Source organism: Dasypus novemcinctus, chromosome 6, assembly GCF_030445035.2.
Source record: "Dasypus novemcinctus isolate mDasNov1 chromosome 6, mDasNov1.1.hap2, whole genome shotgun sequence".
Classification (NCBI taxonomy): Eukaryota; Metazoa; Chordata; class Mammalia; order Cingulata; family Dasypodidae; genus Dasypus; species Dasypus novemcinctus.
Window position 1 is genome coordinate 41,721,991 of NC_080678.1, and position 24,834 is coordinate 41,746,824.

Genomic DNA, 24,834 nt, shown 5'->3' on the forward strand with positions numbered 1-24,834 from the left:
GCTGTGATGCCTCACGCTACAGCAGCCGCTTACAGCCTACTGGGAAAGAAAGATCAGGGAGTGGCAGCCACAGCAGCCCAGCAGCCACAAGCCTTTGAAGCAGTATCAACAGCCACCTGGTTCCAGCCTTCTTAAGCAAGGAAAACCAGCTTCTCTTGGTTTAAGCCTGTTGGTCTAGTTTTCTGCCATTCATGTATTTCTGATACTACTGTGTTCCTATGGCCCACAGAAGAGAAATGAAATCCAAACGCCCTGCCATTATCTGCAAGGCTCATAAGGCTCACACCCCATCTGCAGTAGATTGGGTCCCATCACCCTGTCTTGTGTCATTCAGAGCACCCGGCACTATAAGAAATCACCGCACTTGCTTATTCATTCACTTGTTTATTGTAAGTCTCCCCACCCGCACCCTAGAGTTTAAATCCCTCCAGAGCAGGGACTTGCCTGTATCTCTAGTCCCTAGAATGGCACCTGGCACAAGACAAGGGCTCAATAAATCATTGTTGATTGAATAATGAATGAGCCTACAAGTAGTTGTCACATCCTTTATTTAATTGATTCTAACTGATACCCTGTGAGATAATCAGGATAAAAGTATTTAAAGCCATTTTGCCCATGAGGAAAAGGAAGTCCGGAGAAGTAACGTGGTTTGCAGCTAACAAATGGCATCAATGTCCATGATGCAGAGTTGGGGGTGGAGGGCAGTGGACACAGCTGGCTCCAGTCCCTTTACCTGCAGCATGACCTTGAACGAGTCACTCAAGCTTTTCAGGCTCTGCTTCCTCTTCTGAAGATGGGACAAAACTGTATTTTCCTCGTAAGATTTCTGGGAGGATGAAAGAAGATAGCTCATACATAACTTGGCACAATGCCTGGCACATAACTAAAAAGTAGTTATTCTCATTATTAATTCATATTTATTATTCGTTGGCATCTATAATGATTGTGCCATAATTATTACATTGGTTTAAATATTAAAGACCTGGCTCTCAGGTCTTCTACTTCAGGCCCAGCCCATCTGCCAGAGGGCCCCCCCCCCCCCCCGTGCCCTCAGGCACCAGTCCTCATGCATCCTCCCCTACCCCAGCGGGCAGTGAGCCGAGGCAGGCAGGAGGGGGCGCTGTGGGGGGCACGAGAGGTACACATCCCTGCCCCAGCCTGGCCGCCCAGCCTTCCAGACCACTGCATCCGCACTGCGTGCCACCCTGCCGGCAATGATGGGGCAGGTTCCCTGAGCCGCTAACTCAGAGGAGCCCCTGCGCGGGCCTCTCAAAACCCCCCTCCCTAAGGCCCGGCCCTATGGCATGGCTGCTGCCCGAGAACATTTCTCCTCGGCCCCCAGCACACATCCGAGACACAGCCCAAGATGACGGTCCACTGGTGCCTGCAAACCTGCCAACAGCTCGGTGTGCAGGGCGAGGGGCGGGGCGGGGGGCTAGGGGGCTCTCCCTGAGCGCCTGGACCTACGGTGGGCCCCGCCGTGGTGTCCGCCCCGAGACCCACGGGAGCTCATTTTGGTTCTGCTTGTCAGGTGAGCTGGGCTGGTCAGCTCCCCGCGCCGTTCACCCAGCTGCCTCCAAGGACACCGACAGCCCACCCTGCTGTTTGCCCAGCCTTGCTCACCATTTCTACACGGGGGCTGGGTGGCCAGAAAGCCCCCCTCCGCCGTCTCCATGCCCTTTACCGCCCACACACCCCAGCGCCACTGCTCCCCCCCCAGCGAGCCCCTCTCTTCACCTACCGCGGGGTGGTGGAGGGCACCCGCTTTGAGGCCCCCGCCCGCAGCCAGCCGTGGCCCCCTGCTTCAACCCACTAAGCTGCACCGTGTGCTCCAGGGGACAGGCAGGCGGGACCCACCCAGGGCAGCAGCCACCACCCCCTACTGAGGGTCTGCTCCGTGCCTCACAGCTGTCCTGGGAGACGCGTACCATCATCATCTCCGTTTTGCAGATGAGGGAACCACCGAAACAGAAAAGTCAAACGTGCCCAAAGGCACACAATTAAATCAGTGCTGGAACCAGGTTTGAATCCAGGCAGCCCGGCCCTCAAGCCTACTGCCCCAGCCCCTTTTTTACCTGACTGACTGTCTCACAGTTTGGTCATCAGAACCCCCTGGGGTGGATACACCATGACCCATCTAATTATCTAATTGCCTCCCCCGGGACAGGGTCCAGGGATGGGAAGGACCCAGATCTTGAACCCGTGTCCCTCCGGGCTGAGAGCCTGCAGGAGAGGGGGCTGCCTCCTGGGCCCAGGGTGCTTTGATCAGCCCTGCCAGAGGGAGCATCTGCTGCCCCAAAGGTCAGCGGGCCCCATTTATAAGGTCCCGCCAACGGACGTGGGGGCACTAATGAGGGCATCATGACAGATGAGAGCCCAGCATGCCAGTTTCTCCTCCCGCCAGGGGCACAGCGAAGGGCCCTGGGGAGGGGCAGCAGGCCCCTGGAGGGCCAGGTGTTCTTCGTTCCTGCCTCGTCACTCCCCTTCCTTGGAAAGCTCCATCCTGGCCGCTTCCTTCCTCCTGCCCCTTCTTTAACCACCTGGAGGCCAATGACCTTGACTCTAGCTACATAACAATACCCCCGCCCAAGCCGGGAAGACTGAAGAAGGGGACATTGCAATCCTATCCTCCCTTCTCCCCTACCACGATTGACAGATGAAGTTAGAGAGACACAAAAATCAGAATCACCGGCTCTCTCGCAAGGCCACTGATAGATGGACATTAGAATCCCCTTGTGCAGGACTTATCAACAGAGAGTATTGCCCTGTAGGGGGCATCTTGGCACGTGTGGGGCTGTTTTGGTGGTCATGATGCCTAGGGGGGCTACTGGCATGTAGTAGGCAGGGTCCAGGGGTACTGAATGTTCTGCAATGCCAAGAACAGTCCTGCACAGTGAAGAATTGTGCCACCCAAAGAGTCAGTAGTACCCCCAAACCACCAATTCCTATAGATGCAGAAACTGAGTCAAGGTCACTGTTGGCAGAAATTGCCATTACCTACCAATTTCCCTTTTCTTCATCTTCCTTAGAAAAAGAGCTCTCCAGCAGCCCAGGGCCACCAGCAAAGGCTGCCTCTCCTCACTTCCCTGGCAGCTACACATGGTCGGTTCACAGGCACCAGTCCATCAGATTAAACAGATGTGTCGTGTGGGACTGCCAAGGGGGTCTCCTTGACCAGCAGGAGCCTGCCCTTTTCCTCTCCTTCCTCCTCCTGCCGCCCGAAAGGCAGGTGGAGCTTGGACGGTGAGGCGATGTGCTAAGGTGGACGCGAAGCAAGGCGGAAGGCGTCTGAGACCCCAAAACTGTGGAGTCGCCACATCAACTCTTCTGATGTCTGTTCCATGGGAGAGAAATCAACTCCGTTTTTTTGTTGTTGTTGTTTATTCTATTTTTTATTTATTTATTTATTTTTAAACTCCCTTTTTAACCCGATTTTTCTTGCGGAGACTTTGCTAAATCTGCAACTAAGTTGATATAGTTATGTGACTAGTTCAGTTTAATAGCAAACATTTTGGAAGCGGACTTGGCCCAGTGGTTAGGGCGTCCGTCTACCACATGGGAGGTCCGTGGTTCAAACGCAGGGCCTCCTTGACCGGTGTGGAGCTGGCCCATGCACAGTGCTGATGCGCGCAAGGAGTGCCGTGCCACGCAGGGTGTCCCCCGCGTAGGGGAGCCCCACGCGCAGTGAGTGTGCCCCGTAAGGAGAGCCACCCAGCACGAAAGAAAGTGCAGCCTGCCCGGGAATGGTGCCACACACACTGAGAGCTGACACAGCAAGATGACACAACAAAAAGAAACACAGATTCCCGTGCCACTGACAACAACAGAAGCGGACAAAGAAGAATACACAGCAAATAGACACAGAACAGACCACTGGGGTGGAAGGGGGGAAGGGGAGGGAAATAAAATAAAATAAATAAATCTTTAAAAATATACAGTAAACATTTTTTGTGCATATAATGGTGTCAAGCAATGCATGGAGCATTTTCGTGGGCATTATCTCAGGAGCTAAACTTAGGATATTTGATTATTAATCCCATGTTGCAGATTATATAATTTTTTCTAAGTCCTAAAAAAAGGGAAGAAACTTCCTCATCCATGGCCAAGGATTGAGTAAGTGGCAAAGCTGGAACTGAAACCAAATTTCCTGACTCCTGGGCTAGTGCTACTTTTGCTTGTGGCAAGAGAAAAATTGGGGCCTGAGCAAGTAACTATCTGAGATGGTGCTGCTCACCCTGCATGGTCAGGAGAGATGCGTTCTTGGCCAATCTAGGGGCTTCCTTATCATGGAAATAAGCCCAGGAAGGCAGCAAAGTCTCCCCTGGCTGCCCCTTCCTGCAGAGGAAGCCACAATCACGCACTCTTCATCCAAACTCCTGCTCGGGTGGGCGGGGTACTTCAGGCCAGGTCTCCACTGATGACAGCTAGAAGAGAAAGGTCAAAAATTCAGAAAAATATCCTCTTGAAAACCCCAAAGATGGCAAGTTACTGAGGAATTGCTGGACTAAGATCTGGAGGAAGACAGGAATCCAGATACACAAACCCAGGCCAAGACCACAAAGCTGCTTTTGTCCAGAAGGCATGTGCTTATCCAGGGGAAACAGAGGCTGCGGCATGTGCCGTGGGCTGGAGGGAAAGAAGTGAAGACCCAGAGCTTGCCCAAGGTGGGAATTCAAAACCCTTCTCCTGCGCAGAACAGGAACTACACGCCCTGGGCTGGAAGGGAGGCAGCAGGGAAGGAAGCCGAGGTAAAGCAGTCCTCCCACAGGTTAGCACCCTGATTTCTTACCAGCTGGTAGTCCACGGAATGTCACAGCCTTGAAATTGAATCGTGGGAGGTCGCAGACTGGTAGCACTCCCAAGCATTTGGCTGAAGCAAATGAAAACACTCTGTGGATTTTGAATCTTAAACTTGAAGATAATATTCCAAATTCATGACAAGAACCAGAAACAACAGACAACAGAAATACACCCAAAAGTACACAAAATCTTGGTATTATCAGACACAAACTAAAAATAACTATGCCTTTTGTAGTCACAGAAATAAAAGGCCAGCATCTCACTCTGCAGCACGCCTGCAGTGTACATGCCTCAGACCATGTACATTTCTCCTTTTCTTGTTTCTTAATAGGAAGGGAGGGAGGGAGGGAGGGAGGAAGGATGGAAGGAAGGAAAGAAGGAAGGAAGGGCCAAGCTTGAAAAATTTTGCCAGGAACCAGAAAGTATAAAAAGTGCCCTAGCTGATTTGAAAATGAACCAAATAGAAACTCTAGCACTTAACAAAAAAGTAAAATCAGGACTTTTTTTTTTAGGAGGTACCGGGTACCGGGGATTGAACCCAGGCACTCATACATGGGAAGCAGGCGCTCAACCACTAAGCTACAGCTGCTCCTCAGTGGGGGTTCGTTTTTTGGTTTCTTTTTAGAAGGTACTGGGGCTCAAACCTGGGACCTCCTACATGAGAAGCAGGCACTCAACCACTTGATCAACATCCTCTCCCCGAAATTGGGAACTTAATAGGAGATTCAATGTTACTGAAAAGAGAATGCGTGAACTGCAAGTTAAGTCAGAAGAAACTAGCTGGAATGCACTATAGAGATTTCAGGTGGAAAATATAGGAGAGAAAGTGAGAGATGTAAAAAACAGTGAGAAGGCCTTAGCCTGCCCGCAGGGAAGGAGGAAGAGCACGCGCAGCAGCAGGGCCGTTCCTCGGGTTCTGTGGTGGCAATGGGCTGTTTGCCTTAGACAAGGCCTGTAACGTGGCCCTGTGAGAACGTGGTGCCGCATCCAGCACTGTGGCAATGTGGAAAAGACCTGGGTTCTGGGCAGAAATGGACCAAGGTCGGGCAGCAGGAGTGGGGCATCCCAGGAACAGACAATCAGGAGGTGCACTAGCTGCAGAGAATTGAAAAACATTAGTAAAACGGACCAAAAGTCAGTCTCCTTTTTATTAGCAGAAGGTGGCAAGTTTAAACTATGTCAGAGATTTTTTTTTCACTCTTGTGTATGTATCTAAGTTCTGAACAAGTGCTAGGGTTACTGCTGGGTTTTAGTAATATACATATTAACTCAAATCAGCACATTGTCATTACTCATCTTTAATAAACACTGCATTCTCTATGACAGTCGATTCAGAAAGCTCCCAGTTATCTGGTCAACCTTTGGAACACACAGACAGCCTAACGTCCTAACATTTCAGAATCATTCGTGCTCTCTCAGGGGCAGTGTACATGTCCAAGCTCTATGGTTTAGACATTCCTACATTGAAACAGTAAATTGCAAATAGAAAAACGATAGCCACCAAGTGGAAAAACGGAAAACAGAACTTGCATATCTTCACTTCTGTCATTCTTTGTGACCACCTGGAGGTTTGTTTTGTTTAAAATTATTAACTGCAACGCAGTGTGAACTGAGAAGTGGAATACTTTTGTTTGGTAAGTGCAATTTTTATTTTATTTTACAGAATCTGAACAATAACTAAAATGGAGTTTTCTTCTTTGCTTGTTATTTATTTCAAAACTAAACAAACTTTGAAAATAACTACTACTGATTACCGCATGATAATTACTCAAAATAAGTTTGTCAAAGAGACAGCCTCCAAGATTCCCACTCCCTGGAGTGTGGGCAGAGCCAGTGGGTAGAATGGGACATCAGTCCCATGCTTGGATGACTACTCAGTTGGCTTTGAGTTTATCGAATGGGAGATTGGGGGGACCAGCCTAATCAGGCGAGCCCTTTAAAACCTAGGTGGCACATCAGCCATCTCTTCTGCTGGCCTTGAAATGCACCCTTCATGATTTTACAACTGCAAGAAAATCAACTCTGGCAACAACCACATGAGTCTGGAAAAGGACTTCCAGCCTCAGATGAGACTCCAGTCCCAGCAGACGCGGTGCCTGCCGTCTTGTGAGAGGCTCCACGTAACCCGTGCCTGGCCTCCTGACCCACAGGAACTGTAAGGTAGCACATTTGTTTTGATTTAAGCCACTAAGTTTGTGGCAATTTTTTACAACAGCAATAGAAAACTAACGCACACTGTAAGATCTCACGCCTCTAAGAGGCAGCGCCGGCAGGTGCCCTAACTCTACGTAGGAACCCCTACCGCTGCTCTGCAGGTGCCAAAACAGAGAAGCTACGCATCTTTGCAGAGCTCACACACTCCGTAAGAGACCCAGCCTGGCCAGAAGCAGAATGTGTGACACAGGGCCTGCAGTGGATCTGCTCACCGACCATCCTGCAGGTGTCTCTACCATTGCAGGTCCTTATGGTGACTTAAGGGAATTTCTGATGACTCTGGGAGCCCCCTGCTGAGAAGGGTGGGCTGGAGGGGGCAGCTGCTGTCACTGACCTGCAGGCTCTCCTCCGCCTCAGTCCCACACTGGCCATCCAGTGAGTGGACGTGGGTTCCCCATTACTGCCTCTCTCGGCCCCTCCTGGCTGGCAACTATTCCATTTCTCAGTGTGTTTACTCTTTTTCCTGCCTCCGCACTAGAATGCCAGTCCTCTGGGCAAGAGTCTGACATGTTCTCCCAGCGTCCTCAGGCCACTCAGTGGAATCTACTGAACGATTGTTCAGTGAAAAACACAATGGCTTCTGGCCCTCCTCTGGATCGCACAGGAGACGGGCTGAGACGTGAGATCTCCTCAGAAGCCCCATCCATTCTCGTCTTTGCCAAGGCCCTCGCTCCTCCACTGGTCCCTTCAGGGGAGGGTCCGGGGATGCAGCCCACGCCCCAGCCAGCCCTGCCCCAAATCAGCCCACTCCAGCCCGCCGCCGGCTGAGGGGCTTGCAAGACAAAGCACCCCTACCTCCGCGCCCCCCAGGGCCACCTCGCCCGCTGCCTCCCGGGTCCCCAGGCACGGCACCTGCTCCCCCTACTGGCGAAAGCGGCCAAATGTACTGAGATTCCTCCGCGCTGGAGACGGGGGAGAGGGGAGGGAGGGGCTCCGGGGAGCTCCCGTCCAGGACCCGCCGAGCCCAGCGGCCGGGTGGGGAGGGTTGCGGCGGAGGCGGTAGCCCACCCGGAGTTCTGACGCAGCCAGGGATGCGCTTGCCTGGGATGCTTTATCTTCGCTGAGCAAGGCCTGGGCTGCGGTCCGCAGACTGGGAAGGGTGGACAGGAGAGCTCAGGACTCAGAGGGAGGGCAGCCCTGCAGCACCCCAGCCCTGAGAGCTACCTGCGCCCATGGCGGCATCACAACAGCTAGAACTGCACTCCTATTCTTCCCATCCCCTATGCAGGTGTGCCTCCCACGTTATTTCTAATCCTACAACCACACTACCAAGGAGGCCTGCTATCCCAGCTGGTCACGTGTAGCTTCCATGCCAAGACTGGTGTGCAAGTGCCTGAAGCTGAGGGTTACCTGGCGTGGGGAATGGCCAGCCCCAGGATCAGGCAGCCCTGTGGGTACCACCTAGCTGGGCAATCTTGGGCAAATCATTGGACCTCTCTGAGCCACTGTAGTCTCATCAGTAAAAGAGACGTGATTCCTGATTTAGAAAGTGGTTGCGTTGATTAGAGATAAGGTGTGTGAGGTTTCCAGCACAGAACACCTGAACACAATAGCTGTTATCATATGTGGTGGTTGTATTAGTCAGGGTTCTCTAGGGAAACAGAATCAACAGGTGACATCTGTCAATAGTAGGAGATTTTATCAGAGTCTCTCACATGACGGTGGGGAGGCACAAGTCCAGGTTCTGCAGGCAGGCTGCAACCAGGGGCTCCAATGAAAGTCCAGTGAAGGTTCTTGATGAGTGCTGGGAGATGTTGGCTGTCCAAAGACAAGCTGAGAAATTCTTGCTCAATGCTGGAATCACTTCCCCTTTTAAGGCATTCAACTAATTGAATAAAGCGTCACTCATTGCTGATGGCATCTGGCTGATTGATGTAATTATAACCAGCTATCTATGATTTACCACTGCAGTAAAGTCAATGGTGATTAAAGTCTCCATAAATGCCCTTGTATTACAGTGAGCCCAGTGCTTGCTTGACCAAACAACTGGGCACAATTACCTGCCTGAGTTGACACATTAGCCTAACCATCACAGCGGTTTTTCAAATATGTCCACAAACTCTTTGATACTCCTCCCTTCAAGAGGTGGGCCTTAATCCCCTCCTCCCCTTGAGTGTGAGCTGGACTTGAGGACTTGCTTCTAATGAATAGAATCAAGTGAAAGTGAGGCTGTGCCACTTCAGAGACCGGGCAAGGACAGGATCTCTCCGATCCCCTGCTGGGGGGAAGCCAGCCAGCCACCCACAGAGTAGGGCTGAGGCCTCCAGCCGGCAGCCACAGGAGGGAACCTGGAAGCAGAACCCCGGCCCTAGGCAAGCTTCCAGATAACTGCAGCCCTGGCCGACTTCTTGAGGGCAATCTCATCAGAGACCCTGAGCCTGAGCCACCCAGTGCCTGAGTCCCTGGCCCACAGAAACTGTACAAGATGATAAGCATCTCTTATTTTAAACCAAAATTCACTAACCAATCTGTTACTCAAAAACAGTCCAAATTCATTTCATAATCAGTATCCTTGGGCCAGCAATTGCTTTGGGCTTGAGCTGTCCCATACCCTCCACAACTGTGGTCACAGAGAATGTGCACCGAAGAAGGTCCAGGCTGGGTGGGCCTGGCCAGGAAAGAAATAATAATAATACCTGATATTTCCTAAGCACTTGCCATCTGCCAGTCATTGAGTTAGGCACTTAAGGGTAAATATTATTATCATTCCTACTGCACAGATAGGGAAACTGAGGCACAATGAGATTGAGTAGACCACCCAAGATTCCACAGGGGAGTTGCAGAGCAGGGATTTGAATCAAGCTCCACTGCTGCTGCTCTCGGGCTTTTAACGGCCATGCTACGTGGCCTCCTGAGGTACACAGTGGCTCAAAGGCCCCCACCCCCTTCCTGTCCAGGCTCATGCCCAGCCCCCTCTACCGCTACCACCCCCTTACTCTCCCATGAGGGTGACTGCCTCTGGTATGGGACAAAGCCCATCCAGCCCACCATCCCTTAGCTGAGCCAGTGCCCCTACCCACCACGCCCTCTGTCCCTCTCCCTGCTGTCAGGCACAGCCACCCCTCACCTTGAAAGGACCCATCCCCACTCCTCCACTTTCCCAGATGTGGGAGCAGAGGCCCAGAGAGGCGCAGGGACGGGTCTAAGGACCATGGGCAGCTGAGGGGGCACAAGGCGGAAGCCAGGTCCCCTGACCTCTCTCCACCAGCTGGCACACTGCACTCCCCACCCAGGGGTCTGCAGGCCCCACCCACCCCAGCCCCGCACCTGGGGAACCTGAGGCCAGACTTCCCAGCAACCTCCATCACCCCCACCCTGAGGGAGCCCGGAGGGGGCTTATCTCCACCTGGGAAGTGTTGTCTCACCCCACCCCCACCCCTCCCTGCTGGGCAGCCTTGATTAATGCACCGGTGCTATCTTATCTCCCAGCTGCAGCAGTTAGGGATTAATGGGTGGTGGCAGGGCCCAGTGAGAACCATTCTCACCCCGGATCAACCTGGGAGCTCCGCAGGAGGGCAGGGAGCCGGAGGAGAAAGGACCAAAGGGGTCTGTTCTCCAGCTGCCATCTTGCTTCCTGCTGTCCCAGCTGAGCCCTTGTGAAATCTGTAAAGCACCAGGACAGTGCCTGGCTCAGTCATTGAGAGCTGCTGCCGGCCTACTGCTGTGCTCAGAGTTCCCGTATACACCCCTTAAAGACACACAGTTTTCCCTATTCGTAACATTGCATTAGTGTGCTAACTGTTACAATGGATGAAAGAGTATTTTTATAATTACGTTATTACCGGGCAATAGGAGTAGCCCAAGCCTGTCCTGAGAGAAGTGGGACCCTGGGCTCCTCTTCCTCCGCCCGAGCCCCGGGAGGGAGCTTCGCTGTCCCCAAGCTGAGCCTGGTTCGGGGCTTTGTCCCGTGGACAGCCACACACATGGATGTCACCTCCGTGGTCAGAGGGGACCCACACTCCCTGTGGGATCCGAGCACCCACACTTCAGGATGCCATGGAGCAGTCACTAAAGGGCTTTCTGGATGTTTTCTCACTAACCAACTTAGGTGGGGGCAATGTAGAAATTACTACCCCTTCTACAGATGACGAAATTGAGGTTGAGTGAGAGGGATTTGCTAAGTCCTCACAACCAGATAGATTCCTAACTCCACTCTCAGGTCACTCAAGAAAAGAACATCAACCCCATTTCCCAAACATCAAACTTTGACCGTTTCACGGATGAAAACCCTGGGGCTGGAGTGGGAGGTGACTTCCTAGTTACCCTTTGGGCTGTCCAGTGGTCAGAACTTCGGCTAGCAAGATGGGGCAGCTCTTAGGTTGCATATGTGTCACTAGTATAAAATTTAAAAACCCAACAACATAGGACTGTTCAATGCAGGGAATCCTCATGTAAACTATTGCCCGGATGTGATGGTTAAGGGCACCCCCTTTCACTCTCCAAAGTGTCCCGACGTGGACAACAAGGTCTGTGGTCCCGAGGCTCGAAAGGTTCTCTCCTACCCTCAGGGACAGCGAGACTCCTTCAGCCTTGAGCAAGAGGCCAGCCTGGCTGCAGGCAGGCAGGGAACTTGGTCAGGGCCTCATAGGGGTCCAGACTCAGAAGCCCATGGCTAGACCTGGTCCACTGTGGACGGGCCTACCCACCTCTTCCCTGGCTTTGTCCACAGACATGCCTACGTGGTCACTCTATGGGAGAAAGAAAGACAGACAAATGAGAGACTTGGGAGGAGAAGGGAGAGAGGCAAGCAGAGAGGGAGGGAAGGATGGGCGGATGGGCTCTGATGAATAGATAGAATAAGGGAAGAATGGATGAATGAAATGACAGAGGAAAGAGAAGATGGATGAGTAAGAGTGAATGGGAAGCAGACTTGGCCCAGGGGTTAGGGCGTCCGTCTACCACATGGGAGGTCTGCGGTTCAAACCCCGGGCCTCCTTGACATGTGTGGAGCTGGCCCATGCGCAGTGCTGATGCGCGCAAGGAGTGCCCTGCCACGCAGGGGTGTCCCCGTGTAGGAAAGCCCCACGCGCAAGGAATGCGCCCCGTAAGGAGAGCTGCCCAGCGCGAAAGAAAGTGCAGCCTGCCCAGGAAAGCCCCGCACACACGGAGAGCTGACACACAAGATGATGCAACAAAAAGAAACACAGATTCCCATGCCGCTGACGACAACAGAAGCAGACAAAGAAGACGACGCAGCAAATAGACACAGAGAACAGACAACTGGAGGGAGGGGAAGGGAAGAGAAATAAATAAATAAATAAATCGATAGATAGATAATAAATAAACCTTTAACAAAAAAAAAAAAAGTGAATGGAAGAAAGGAAGGACAGAAAGATGTAGACAGGGAGGAATGAAAAGAAGTGAACATCAGAGTCTTGGTGGTCCCCGCCACCGGCCCCAGCCCCGCCCCCTGTCCCTGGCACTTCACACAGGGAGCCCAGCAGAGGGACCTTCAGACTGGCTCTTTAAGGCCCCAAGAAGTCACTCTTCCCTCCCCCACTCCAAAGACATTCCGAGGACCACTCCTTCCCGTCGCTCTCCTCTGCCCCTTCCTACTGCCCCTTCCCAAAGGGCAAAGGGCAGCACAGCCAAGGAAAGCTATCTGCTATCAGCCCCACTAATCCCAGCCCTGTTTACTCTGGGTCTGCAATTAACAGAGTCTCCTTCCCAGATCAATTAATAGTGGGGGGCCTCGGGAGGGCGCAGGGAGCCATCGGGCCAGGTTACTCATTTATAAACAATAGGGAATTGATGGAGTCTACTCCCTCACCCTGCACCGAGGACCTTGTCCCATCTGCCAACTCCTCCGACTCCCAAAGAGGCACCCCAAGGTCCCAGACAGTTCTTGACCCAGAAAGGCTGCATGGGATAAAGATAGAAAGCACTCAAGGTATGAGGTTCTGTGTGTGTGCAGTTGGGTTCTGGGTTCATCCAAAGCCCTGTGCTCTCCCGCAGAGCTCCTCTCCATCTCCCGGGATCACACTGAAAAGACTGTGTGACCCAATAGTTAAGATCATGGACTCAAGGAAGGGACCAGACCCGGGTTCATAGATCAACTCTTCCCACTTGCCACCTGTGTAACCTGGGTTAAGTTACTGAATCACTCTGAGCCTCAGTCTTCCCCTCTGCAAACAGGGCTGGGGGTAGGACATCATAGGGCTGCTGCAAGGGCCGAAGGAGTCAACATACATCATGCACATGGCCCAGTGCCCAAAGTGTAGTAGGGCCTCAAAACTTGTGGATGTGTCATTCACTGGCCAAAGTTTGGGGCTCCTTTGAGAAGCCTGGGAACCCGTGCAGCCTTTTCATTCTCCAAGCTCCTCCTACTCTCAGGGGCCCCGCAACCTCACTTGCCAAGGAGGACTCCAGAGCTTCCTGACTGACCAGGACAGTAGCTACTCACCACATGTGGCTATTTACATTTTAGTTAATTAAATATAATTTAAAATTCAGCCTCTGCTGCACTAGCCATGTTTCAAGGCTCAATAGCTACATGCGGCTATGGCTACGGAATTGCAGAGCTCAGATATAGAACATTTCCATCACTGCAGAGAATTCGATTAGACAGTGCTGCTAGACAAATTTGACTTTCAGCTAATCAAATAATAGTAGTGACAAACCCTCTTCACACACTGTTTTAGTTTGCTTAAGGCTGCCAAGGCAATATACCGGAAATGGGTTGGCTTTTACAATAGGGATTTACTAACTCACAAGCGTACAGTTTTCCAGGTTGTGAAGGCGCCCACATCCAGGCGTCAGGGCGGGCTGCAGCGTCTGCTCATCTCTCCCCCTCCTCGGGGCTCACCGCTGTTGCCTTCCTCCTTCTGGGGCTCTTCTCAGCTTCTGTGTTCCGTTGATCTCAGCTTCTGCTCGCAGGGCCTTCTCTCTCAGCTTCTGGGCATTTCTCTGTGTCTCTGCCTGTTTCTCCCATTTATAAAGGACTTTCAGTAAGAGGATTAAGACCCATCCTGACTCATGTAATCTAATCAAAGACCGTTAACTGATGTAATTTAAATAAAAGTTCCCACCTACAAAAGGCTTACAAGCCCAGTATGGATTAGCTCCAGGGACTTGAACTTCAGGGATCCGCCCAGCTCCAAACTGTCACACACAATTATCTCACCTGATCCTCACATCACAGCATTGCTATTGTCCTTTAAGAGATAGGGGACAGGGGACCTAGAGGAGGGAAGTGCAGCCTCTGGTTTGCTCAGGAAGTGGCAGGCCAGTGACTTGCACAGGGGTTTTTAGGCATCTGCCATCCTCAGAGATGGGCTTGGACCAGGAAGTAGTACCCAAACCCCTCTCTGGCCACCTGGTCTCCTGCCCCCTCCCTATTACTGTACCCCCCTCCCTTTTTTTTTTAAAGATTTCTTATTTATTTCTCTCCCTTTCCCCCTGCCCGTTGTCTGCTCTCTTGTGTCCATTCGCTGTTTTCTTCTATATCTGCTTGTATTCTTGGCAGCCCAGGAATCTGTCCCTTTTTGTTGCTTCGTCTTGCTGCATCAGCTCTCCATGTGTGCAGCACTATTCCTGGGCAGGCTGCACTTTCTTTCGCGCTGGGCGGCTCTCCTTACAGGGTGCACTCCTTGCACGTGGGGCTTCCCTACACGGAGACACCCCTACGTGGCACAGCACTCCTTGTGCTCATCAGCACTGCTCTGGGCCAGCTCATCACACAGGTCAGGAGGCCCTGGGTTTGAACCCCGGACCTCCCATGTGGTAGGCGGATGCTCTGGCAGTTGAGCCACATCCGCGTCCCTTCTCTACCCCTTGACTCTTGGTTTCCTACCAAGCCTGTTTTCTTCTAAAAAGGCCCTTTCCTTCAAAGCAGGAAAGGGTGTGAAAGCATATGGTCTGAAACTTGAAGGGTGCTCAGTTCCTGTTTGCAAAAACAGTGGGGAAGGGAACTTAATGCCAAGTGATTTGGAAATTTAACAAAAATTCCAGGAAGCCAGAGGCTGAGTAATGTGAGTTGAAGAGAAAGAACGCACCTTTCCCTGACCCCAAGTCACTTGTCACATAGCTAGATCAGCAGGGCTCTCTGTCTTTAGCAGACGCTGCGTTGTCTTCAGAGCCCTCCAAGGTGGGGTGGGGAGGGACGAATCTTAAGTCCTTTTAGTTTTCTGACCTTAGCACAACCTAGACTCATGGAGCAGTGGAAAGAGCATGGAATCTAGAGAGAGTCAGAGATTTGTTCAATTCCCAACTCTGTCATTTACTGCTGAGTGACCTTGAATAAGTTACTTAACTTCGGGAAGCGGACTTGGTCCAGTGGTTAGGGCGTCCGTCTACCACATGGGAGGTCCGCGGTTCAAACCCCGGGCCTCCTTGACCCGTGTGGAGCTGGCCCACGCGCAGTGCTGATGCGCCAAGGAGTGCCGCGCCACGCAGGGGTGCCCTCCGCATAGGGGAGCCCCACGAGCAAGGACTGCACCCTGTAAGGAGAGCCGCCCAGCACGAAAGAAAGTGCAGCCTGCCCAGGAATGGTGCTGCCCACACCGAGAGCTGACACAGCAAGATGATGCAACAAAAAGAAACACAGATTCCCATGCGTCTGACAACAGAAGCAGACAAAGAAGATGATGCAGCAAAAGAGAGACAGCAAACAGACAACCGGGGTGGGGGGGAGGGGAGAGAAATAAATTTAAAACAATTTTTTTTTAATTACTTAACTTCTCTGAGCTCAGTGTCCTCATCTGTAGAAAGGGGACTGATGAGGCATGCCTCCCTCAGTTATTTTAAGGATGAAACAAGATAAACAGATGCGACTCCCAAATACCCTACAGGGATGGGTTTTCCCCTCCAGGACCCCAGCAGTTCTCAGCTATCGTTCCCTTCCCGAGGGGACCCTGGGGGTCTCTCCTCAAGCTCGAACCCCTGGAAGTCGTAAGATTCAGTCCTCATTCATCAGGATGATGATGACAGCACCGTGGCAGACTCACTGAAGGGTCATACTGAAATCCCAGGCTCAGCAAGGGCTGGCCACCCTCCCCATACTCAGTATGAGCGTGGGGAAGTCTGTGTGGCCTTGGGAAAGTGACCTCATCCCCCCCGGGTTCTCATCTGTAAACTGGGGGTGATAATAACACTTACCTCATGTTAGGGTTGAAGGTTCCAATGAGGGGATACAGCCCCTAGCGCAGTGCCTGGACATACCACCCCAGTGCTGATCAGAGCCAGGCCCTGGGCAGGGGGCTGGGAAGATAAGGTGGATATGACCCCAACTAACCGTGTCTCCAGGCAGGGGGGACGGGGGCAGGACAGAGGAAGAGAGTGGAGTTTCCAGGGGGACAGAGTTCTCATTTCAGCCCGCAGAAGGCCCAGGAGCAGGGCCTTGGAGAGAGGCTGCGATCAGTCTTGGGCAGAACACAAGAGTGGGCACAGCCCCTCCAAGGCCAGTATTTCTCACCCAGACCCCGGAGCCCCGCATCAGCATCTCCTGGGAGTGCCACGTGTAGAATGGGAACCTCCGCGAGTGGCCCAGCCATCTAAACGTGCACTTTATCCTTGGCACTAGAAAGCTTGGGAATCTCCCTCTTCTGCTGGCTGTGGGGTGTGCCCTGGGAAAGCCCCAGTCCACCTGCCTTCTTAAGGCAGGCCCAGGAGGCCAAGGAAAAGTCACAGCTATTGGAAGTTCATCCCAACCCACTCATCTGCCCATCATACCTCTTGGAATTAAAGGGGGAGGGGGACACATGTGAAGGGGTGAGGATACCATTTGGTACGGCATAGACACCAGCCAATCACAACAGATGTCCCATGGCTCAGAATAGACACCTCCAATCAGAACACCCAGAACAGCCAGCAGGATAGAGACCCTGACGTAAGGGGATGGGCCCCCGGGAAATGGCCCAGATGGCTCTAGGGTGAGGAAGTGCTCAGTGGCAGGGCTTTGGGTCCTTCGCCCCAGCCTTGACCACACTTGCTCCCTGATCATCTGTTTTACTTTCTGGGTTCCCAGATCCCACATCACTTTAAACATGACCATGGTGGAAAGCATCGATTTACTGGTGTTTCTCAACAGGGACTCTATCAGCATTCGGGGCAGGACAAATGCCTCAAATGGTCCTGTGGGGCTGTACCGGCCACGGCACACTGCCCACTAAACGCCTCTGCCCACTAAACGCCTGTAGCAGCCCCACCATCCTGATGACCAAAACCATGCCCCACTGCAGGTGGGGTGGGCCGCTACGTCCAGATGACATCAGACATCTTTTCAGGGGATGAAGTGGAGACCCCAGGCGCCAAGCAACCAATCCAAGGCCCTAGAGCACAGGGTGGGGAAGCGGGGGCTGCAAAACAAGGGGGCTGAGCCCAGGTCTCAGAGATAAACTGAAACCACTCCCAGAAGCAGGCAGGAGGGGAGTCGGGACCCCTTTTCAGAGAGCACCCGGACCCGGACCCACCAAATGGAAGAACTGGAACCAGCCAGCCCCATCTGTGGCCAGAACCCTCAGCAGTAGCATGGCATAGAAGGGCCATTCTCGGGCCAGGCAAAGAGGCTGGGATCACCTCCGTGGCCCCAAGGGCAAGTGTCCAGCAGTTTCCAGGCGGGCGCCCCGGCTCCCTCCCAGCGGAGGACAATTGCTCCTTTGGCTGGGGTTGGGAGCGGAGACTCAGGCAGCTCCGCGCTCACCCCCACCGGCTGTGGCCATGCCCAGCTCCTCTCACCCCACCCCCTCTCCTTAATGAGGCCATTGTTGGCCCAGGGTTCCCCCAGCAGCTGGCCCCTGCCCCTGGCACCCCTGCCCTGGCTTTCCCCTCCACAGCCCTGCCCTTGGGGTCCTCCTGGGGGGTTCCTGACTTCCTCCCCTGCGTCTGGAGCACAAAGCCCACTGGGCCCCTCTGACCCCCTCTCGCCTTGCTGAGCAAAGCCACTTTCCCTCCCAGCTTCTGCTTTTTATATTAATCAGAGATGCACGGACTCCCAATCCGACTCATGTTCAGCATGAGAGGAGGAGTACTGTCCTGAGACCATGTAATTCCAGCCAAAAGCAAAGAAATCTGTTGTTTTATTTAGGGGCAAATGAACCATTTTGTGTTGGTTTGGGGAAACATGGAGAATAGTTTATGAAGCTTTAGTACCGCCTTCACAGACCCTGGGTGGGCAGGAACCACGAGAATAGAGGAGCGCGTTCAGCTGCAAAGGTCAATAAAACTGGAATCCCGAGGGCTCCACTTAGCCCGGGGTTAAGAGAGGGGAGGTCAGCTCTGCCTGCCTCCTGTGATTGCACAAAACCCTGAGAGCACTTAACAGTAGAGCAGTTTTCTTAAAAGCAGTTTTATTGAGATATATTCACATACCATGCATTCCTTCCAAAGTGTACAATCAGTGGCCTTCAGTATACATTAGAGCAGTTTTAAGCACCCTTGGGGACTTCACATTTAATCTTCCCATTCTGCAAAGAACTTCCTGTCTCTGTTTTGCAGATAGGGAAACTGAGGCATGGGGAGTTGTGTCTTAGCCAATTCCCACAGGCTTCTGTGAGTCTATGTCCAATGTTCTTTCCACTTTCCCACAAAGAGAGGTTCAGGAGCCCCTCCCCACCTCCACCCCCACCCCAGGAAGCTCAGCCTGACTGTGATTATAAACTCTCCGTGGGAGTATTTGTTCACCAGCTGCCTTCCCCTCCAGACTGGAGCCCCCTGAGGGCAGCAGCCTGGAATCCAACCTGCTGCATCCTCAGGTACTCAGGTCTCATCCCAGCTCTGCTCCAGCCCTAAGGTCGCACCCTGAAAGGCAGATTTTATCAGTCTTTGGCAGGATGGTACTTCCACACCCACCCAACCACCACACCCAACCCAAAGCCACTTCTCCCGTGTACCCAGGGATCCACAAACCACAGAAGGAAGGCTCAGCTCTGCTTCCTGGCTGCATGACTCTGGGCAAGTTACTGAACCTCTCTGAGCCTCAATTTTCTCATATAAGATGGGGATAATAATGCCTCCCTCACAATGCTATTGGGATAATTAAGTGAGATCATGGGCAAGCACAGATCATAATGCCAGGATAGGGAGGGAGGGAGAGAGGGAAGAGAGTAAGGAAAGCCAACCTGAGCTTAAGGGCTTGCCTCTCGCCTCCACCCCTCAGCCAGGATGGCAAACTGACACACCACCCAACCTCCTCAGCAATGTCCCCCCCAGATCCCCCCACAGCCCCCCGGAAACCTTCCTGAACTTCCCTGGGCCTCCTAAGAATTCCAACAGAGCCTGAAAAAGGTTAAAGGAAGCTGGGCTCCAGCCTGAGCACCTCTGGACCCAAAGACTCCTCCTCCTTCTACCACCAATGGGACTCATCTATGCGACTGACAAGCATGCTCAGAGCAAGAGAAACCAAGATGAATGAGCCTTGTGGGGCTCTTGGTCCAGTGGGAGCCAAGAATTGGGCAAATAAACACCTAGTTATATAAGGACCACTGTGATGATGGCTCCAAAGGGATGTGCCCATCAGAGACCTGGCGTGCCCCGAGCCTCGCAAAGGATGGTGTCCTAAGAGCAGGAAAGCCACCGAGTGTCTTCTCGTGAAAGGGAGGCCATCAGGCTTGTGGTTTGAAATGATCACCTTGGCCACTGCAAAGTGGAAAATGATGAGACGGGGGAAAGCCAGAGAGGATGCATGGAGAGCAGTGAGTAGGCTGCAAAAAGGAGAGTGTAGATTAGATAATCCCAAGAGATTAAGGGTCTAGAAGCTACAGAAGTTTGTGATAGTCTCTAAAGACCCTTCTCTGGCCAGTGCTCAATAATATTAACTAACAATTATATGAATGGCATTTACTATATGCCCTGTTATAAGCAATTTTTAAATGAACTCATTTAACTCTCAATAATCTTGTAAGGAATTTTTGTTATTATTATATCAGTTTTACAGATGGGAAGCTGATGCAGAGCAAGGTTAAATACCTTGCCAAGGTCAAGTGGCATTGCTGAAATTAGAACCTGGTCTGGCTCGAGTCCATATTCTCGGCCAAGACATTCGACCACCTCTGCGATGTGCTTCCAGCCAGGGTGGGCTGCTGGCCACAGCCTAGCGGCTCCTGGGTATGCCGTCGCCCCAGGGAGAAGAGGAGCGTGCCGCCCGTCCTTCTCGCCGGCAGCTCTGTCTAACGCACACCAGCGGGGCCCACACCCCAGCCCACTGCCATCTAGGCTTCAGAAAAGCACTTTTAGAGGTGGACCCAGCCCCAGGCCCCAGACAAGCCCGGCCTCTGCTTTCACGCCCTTAGCCACAGGGGATGCAGAAAGACCCAGAGAGCCTGTCGGGGTCCAGCTGCACAGGAGGACTGAGCCCCGCCACCCTGGCCACCGGATTCGGTGCCCAGTGAGCCCAGCTTGAGCCCCCCTGTGGGCAGGCCCCCATGGCCGCAGGGTGCCAGGGATCCTGAGCCAACCTTCCTGGCTGCCAAGGCAGGCTCTGCCTGCTCTAAGGTGTGGCTCTGGGACCGATGTCGACTTTGCAATTGACAGAGCCAAAGGACTGGAAAGTGACAGAGCTGGGGGCCACAGTAGGAGGGAGCACTGGATTGGGAGTCAGGAAGGCTGAGTTTTAGTTTCTTCTTAGAGAAAATGGTATGTGGATGGGGGGAGGGGCTTGGGATGGGGGAGGGGACGAGAGTTCTCTGCCGGCACTAATGATTCTATTAATTACGCAGCCAACTCACCCCGGTCTTTTTGCTAAACCCTCGACGACAGCTGCTACAAAACAGGAGTCCCAGCCAGAGGACACTGAGACTGTAAAAGCTGATGAATTCCAGGAGACTGTGACATAATGACAAGATTCCATCCCACCACTTCAGGCATCCCAGCCCTCCCAGGAGACGGGGGCCTGGGCTGGCAGGATGTCCTCATCGTCTGGGGACGGGAGAGGTGACAGGGGCCCCAGGACACTTGCTCCATTCCTCAGCCCCAGCTCAGGACAAGGACAGCGTCAGCGTCACCTCCGTCACCATCCCAAGCCCCTGCCCTGTCATTCTCACATTTGATGTTCAAGATCGCCGCATGGACAATGTAGGGCAGAGGGTGTCCTCTCCATCTCACAGGGGGCGCAACTGAGTCTCAGGTGCGGGAGGGACTTGCCAGGAAGTTGAAAACGCACAACGCAGACCTTCTGAATCCAAGCCTGGTGCGCTTCCCACTGCCCCACTCTGCCTCACCTGAGGGGCTTGGAGGAGGCACGGAGAGGGCAGCCGCCCTGGCCCCACGGCCCCGATGCCACGCCGACCACAGAGCTGTGCCAGGGCTTCCCTCGTCCACCAGCTCTGCAAGTCTTCACTTCCCCCCAGTAAAAGGGTGGTATTAACCCCATTGTACAGAGGAGGAGACTGAGGTTCAAAGTCCCAAAGACACACGCCCAGGAACAGTCAGCTCCGAGGGGTGAGAATTCACCACAGGTCAGTCTGACTCCAAAGCCAGACTTGGCTTGCTCTGCAATTGCCTTCACGCCTCTGGGCTCTCCACGTAGACAGGGTCCAAGTCTCACTCATGCCTCTGCCTGGCCCATAGTAGTTTCTAGTTAAGTGTTGTTCATGGAATTATTATTCCCAAGGCCTAAAGCATTAAAAGAAACAAGTAGGATATTTCCGATACAGATAGAAGTTACAATCCAACCAGAAGTTATAACAATCATGAAACTTTATGTGCTTAACAACAGCTTCAAAGTACATAAAGGAAAAACCAAGTTTTTAAAATAAAAAATTGGTGAACTCACAATCACAGTACATCTCTACCAGAGGTGGAAAGATTAAGTACATCTTTCTCTAACTTTTTGGTCTTAGGACCCCTCTACACTCTTAAAAATTATTAAGGACCCCAAAAGCTTTTATATATGTGGGCTATACCTATCAGCATTTACTATATTCAAAATTAAAACAGAATTTTAAAATGTATTTATTAATTCATATAATACAGCAATAATAAATCCATCCTGTGTTACCTTAAGTAACAAGTTTTATGAAAAAATAATTATATTTCCAAAAAAATATAGGGATGAGAGTCATTGCTTTACAGTTTTGCAGATCTCTTTAAAGTCTGCCTTAATAAAAGACAGCTGGGTTCTCCCACCTACTTCTACATTCAGTCAGTGGAAATATATCGTTTTAGCTGAAGTATTTGAAGAAAATCCAGGCTCATACAGATATGTAGTTGGAAAAGAGAGGAGTATTTTAATCAACTTTTTCAAACAATTGTGAATATTCTTCTTTGATACAACACGAAACTTAACCAATTATAATTTCTTAAAGGTTAGTTGCCATGTGAAACCTGAAGTCATACAGATAAATTCTTCTTACACTGTGTGGTAGATTGAGTTGTCTACCCCAGTTTGGACATGTTCTTGGTCTTGATCCACATTCTAGTGGGTGTGGGACCCATTACAAATGAGATTTTTTTTTAAGATTTATTTATTTTCCACCCCCCTCATTATTTGCACTCACTGTTCTTGGTGTCCATTTGCTGTGTGCTCTCTGTGTCTGCTCGTCTTCTCTTTAGGAGGCACCAGGAACCTAACCTGGTGTAGGAGAGAGGAGCTCAATCTCTTGAGCCACCTCAGTTCCGTGGTTTGTTTTGTCTCTCATTGTTTTTACTCTTAGTGTCTCTTTGTTGCGTCATCTTGTTGCATCAGCTTGCCATACCTAGCATCACGCCAGCTTGCTGTCTTGCTCGTCTTCTCCAGGAGGCACTGGGAGCCAAACCCAAGACCACCTATGTGGTAGGTGGGAGCTCAATGGCTTTAGCCACATCTGCTTCCCTACAAATAGGATATTTTTTTTAAGATTTTTAAAAAATTTTCTCTCCCCTTCCCCACCCACCCCCCAATCGTCTGCTCTCTACATCCAAACACTTTGTGTTCTTCTGTGTCCGATTGTATTCTTGTCAGCAGCACCCAGAATCTGTGTCTTGTTTTATTGCATCATCTTGCTGCGTCACCTCCCCCTGTGTGTGGCGCCACTTTGGGCAGGCTGCACTTTTTTTGCACTGGGTGGCTGTCCTTATGGGGCACACTCCTTGCACATGGGGCTCCCGTTTGGCAGGGCACTCCTTGCACACATCAGCACTGCGCATGGGCCAGCTCACCACATGGGTCAGAAGGCTCTGGATTTGAACCTTGGACCTCCCATGTGGTAGGCGGATGCTCTATCAGTTGAGCCAAATCCACTTCTCCAAATAGCATCTTTTTTTTTTTTGTCCTTATTTATTTTTTTAAGCCAAATAGCATCTTAAAGATGCTACTTCAGTTAAGGTGTGGCCCAGTTGACTCAGGTTGGGCTTTAATCCAAATTACTTTATTATGAGCAGATTGAAATTCAGAAACCGTGGGAGGAAGCCACAGGAAGAAGCCAAAAGTCAAGGGAACCCAGAAGAGAAAAAAAGAAGACATCATCATGCGCATTACCAAGTGACAGAAAAGCCAAGGGCCACGGGTCCCCGGCAGCTAGCCCCAGCACTATAGTTTTCAGGGAGAAAGCATCGCCTTGATAACACCTCCTTTAAAGACTTCTCCTAGCCTCAGATCCATGAGCCAATTAATTTCCATTGTTTAAACCAACCCATTGTATGGTATTTGTTTTGGCAGCCAGGAAACTAAGACACACTGTCATGGTTAAATCCCTTGATCTATCTGCAAGGCATCTCGGGGGAACCCAACCACACTTTGAGAACCACTGAAGTAGACAATTTAAGAAGTAGGGAAATACAGAATTTGATAGTACAAGTTTCACCTCAGAGGTATCTATACACAACTCAGTTCACAACAGACCACAAATACACATTCTTTTGAACAAATGGCCCCCTCCATCAGTTGGACAGACTGAAGACGCTCCAAGATGGACAGATGCCCAGGGTGCCAGGTGTTCCACCCAGCTGCCGGGGCCCTGGTCAGCCTACCAGCGAGCGGCACCACATCAGAAGCAGCCTTCTCCTGCTCAGTCCGCGGAGCCGGGGTCACCATCTGGCTGCAGAGGGAGCACTCCCTTCTAACTGCTCTGGAGCCGGCTCCCGCCAGGGCTCTGTTCCTGCGAGAGCTGTTCTCGTTCTCATCGTGGCTCCCAGGTCAGGGAGCGCCAGGCACCCAGGTCAGAGTTGTCAGATAAGGATTGCCCACCCCCTCTTCCAGGAGGCTTCCAGCCTGGCCCCACTGCCCTTTGGAGCTGCCAGATGCGGGCTCACCCAGCTCTCGGGCCATGTGCTGATCTTACATAACCGGCAGCGGGAACAATGCCCCACTCTGTCCGGGCGGCGCGCTGGGAAGCCAAGAACAGCACAGCCGACACTGCCCAGGGAGCCAGCACCTTGCACAACCACCTGGGTGGCTCTGACACCCCCTCCAGTGCCCAAGGCCACACCTCCCCTGGAGGCCAGAAGCCTGCCAGGCCAGGGGACAGGGGGCTGGAGGACAGGGAGCCAGAGCTAGGTGACAGAGGGGGCTTCACAACACACACCCCGTCTTTGTCCTAAAGCCAGACGTCCCTCCGGGATCTAACTTTTCTAGATGTCTGTTAAGTGCTGGCATTGCACAGGGGGGCTTTCCATGCATGATTTTATTTGTCCTTCCCAACAACTGCTGAGGAAGTTCCATTTTGCAAAGGAGGAAATTGAGGGTCGGTGTAAATCCGTGCCCTAGGTCACAATCCTCGTGAGCAGTCAGGATTTGAACCTGGCTCCTGTTCTGCAGGGTCCAGGTTCTTGCACCACTACTACCCTGGGCCCTGCAGGAACTGACCCTTCACCTCTCTGATAATCTCTTTTTTTGGAATTTTGAGATTTTTCCATTTAAAAGTAAATCTTAATGCTATTAAATTCACAAATATGCTCATTTAAATACCC

At 51.9% G+C, this 24,834-nt stretch overlaps 2 long non-coding RNA genes across 2 annotated transcripts; one reads left to right on the forward strand and one right to left on the reverse strand.

Annotated features, from left to right (window-relative positions):
- Positions 1–531: 531 nt before the first annotated feature.
- LOC131278710 (uncharacterized) lies at positions 532–24,182 on the reverse strand. Its single transcript, XR_009186119.2, has 6 exons — positions 23,896–24,182; positions 22,446–22,759; positions 4,790–4,870; positions 4,235–4,424; positions 3,002–3,334; positions 532–826 (listed from the first exon to the last, which is right to left on the reverse strand). It is a non-coding gene; the product is annotated as an uncharacterized lncRNA (long non-coding RNA).
- Positions 19,045–21,899, forward strand: LOC131278711 (uncharacterized). The gene is made up of 2 exons (XR_009186120.2): positions 19,045–20,583; positions 20,667–21,899. It is a non-coding gene; the product is annotated as an uncharacterized lncRNA (long non-coding RNA).
- Positions 24,183–24,834: the final 652 nt, after the last annotated feature.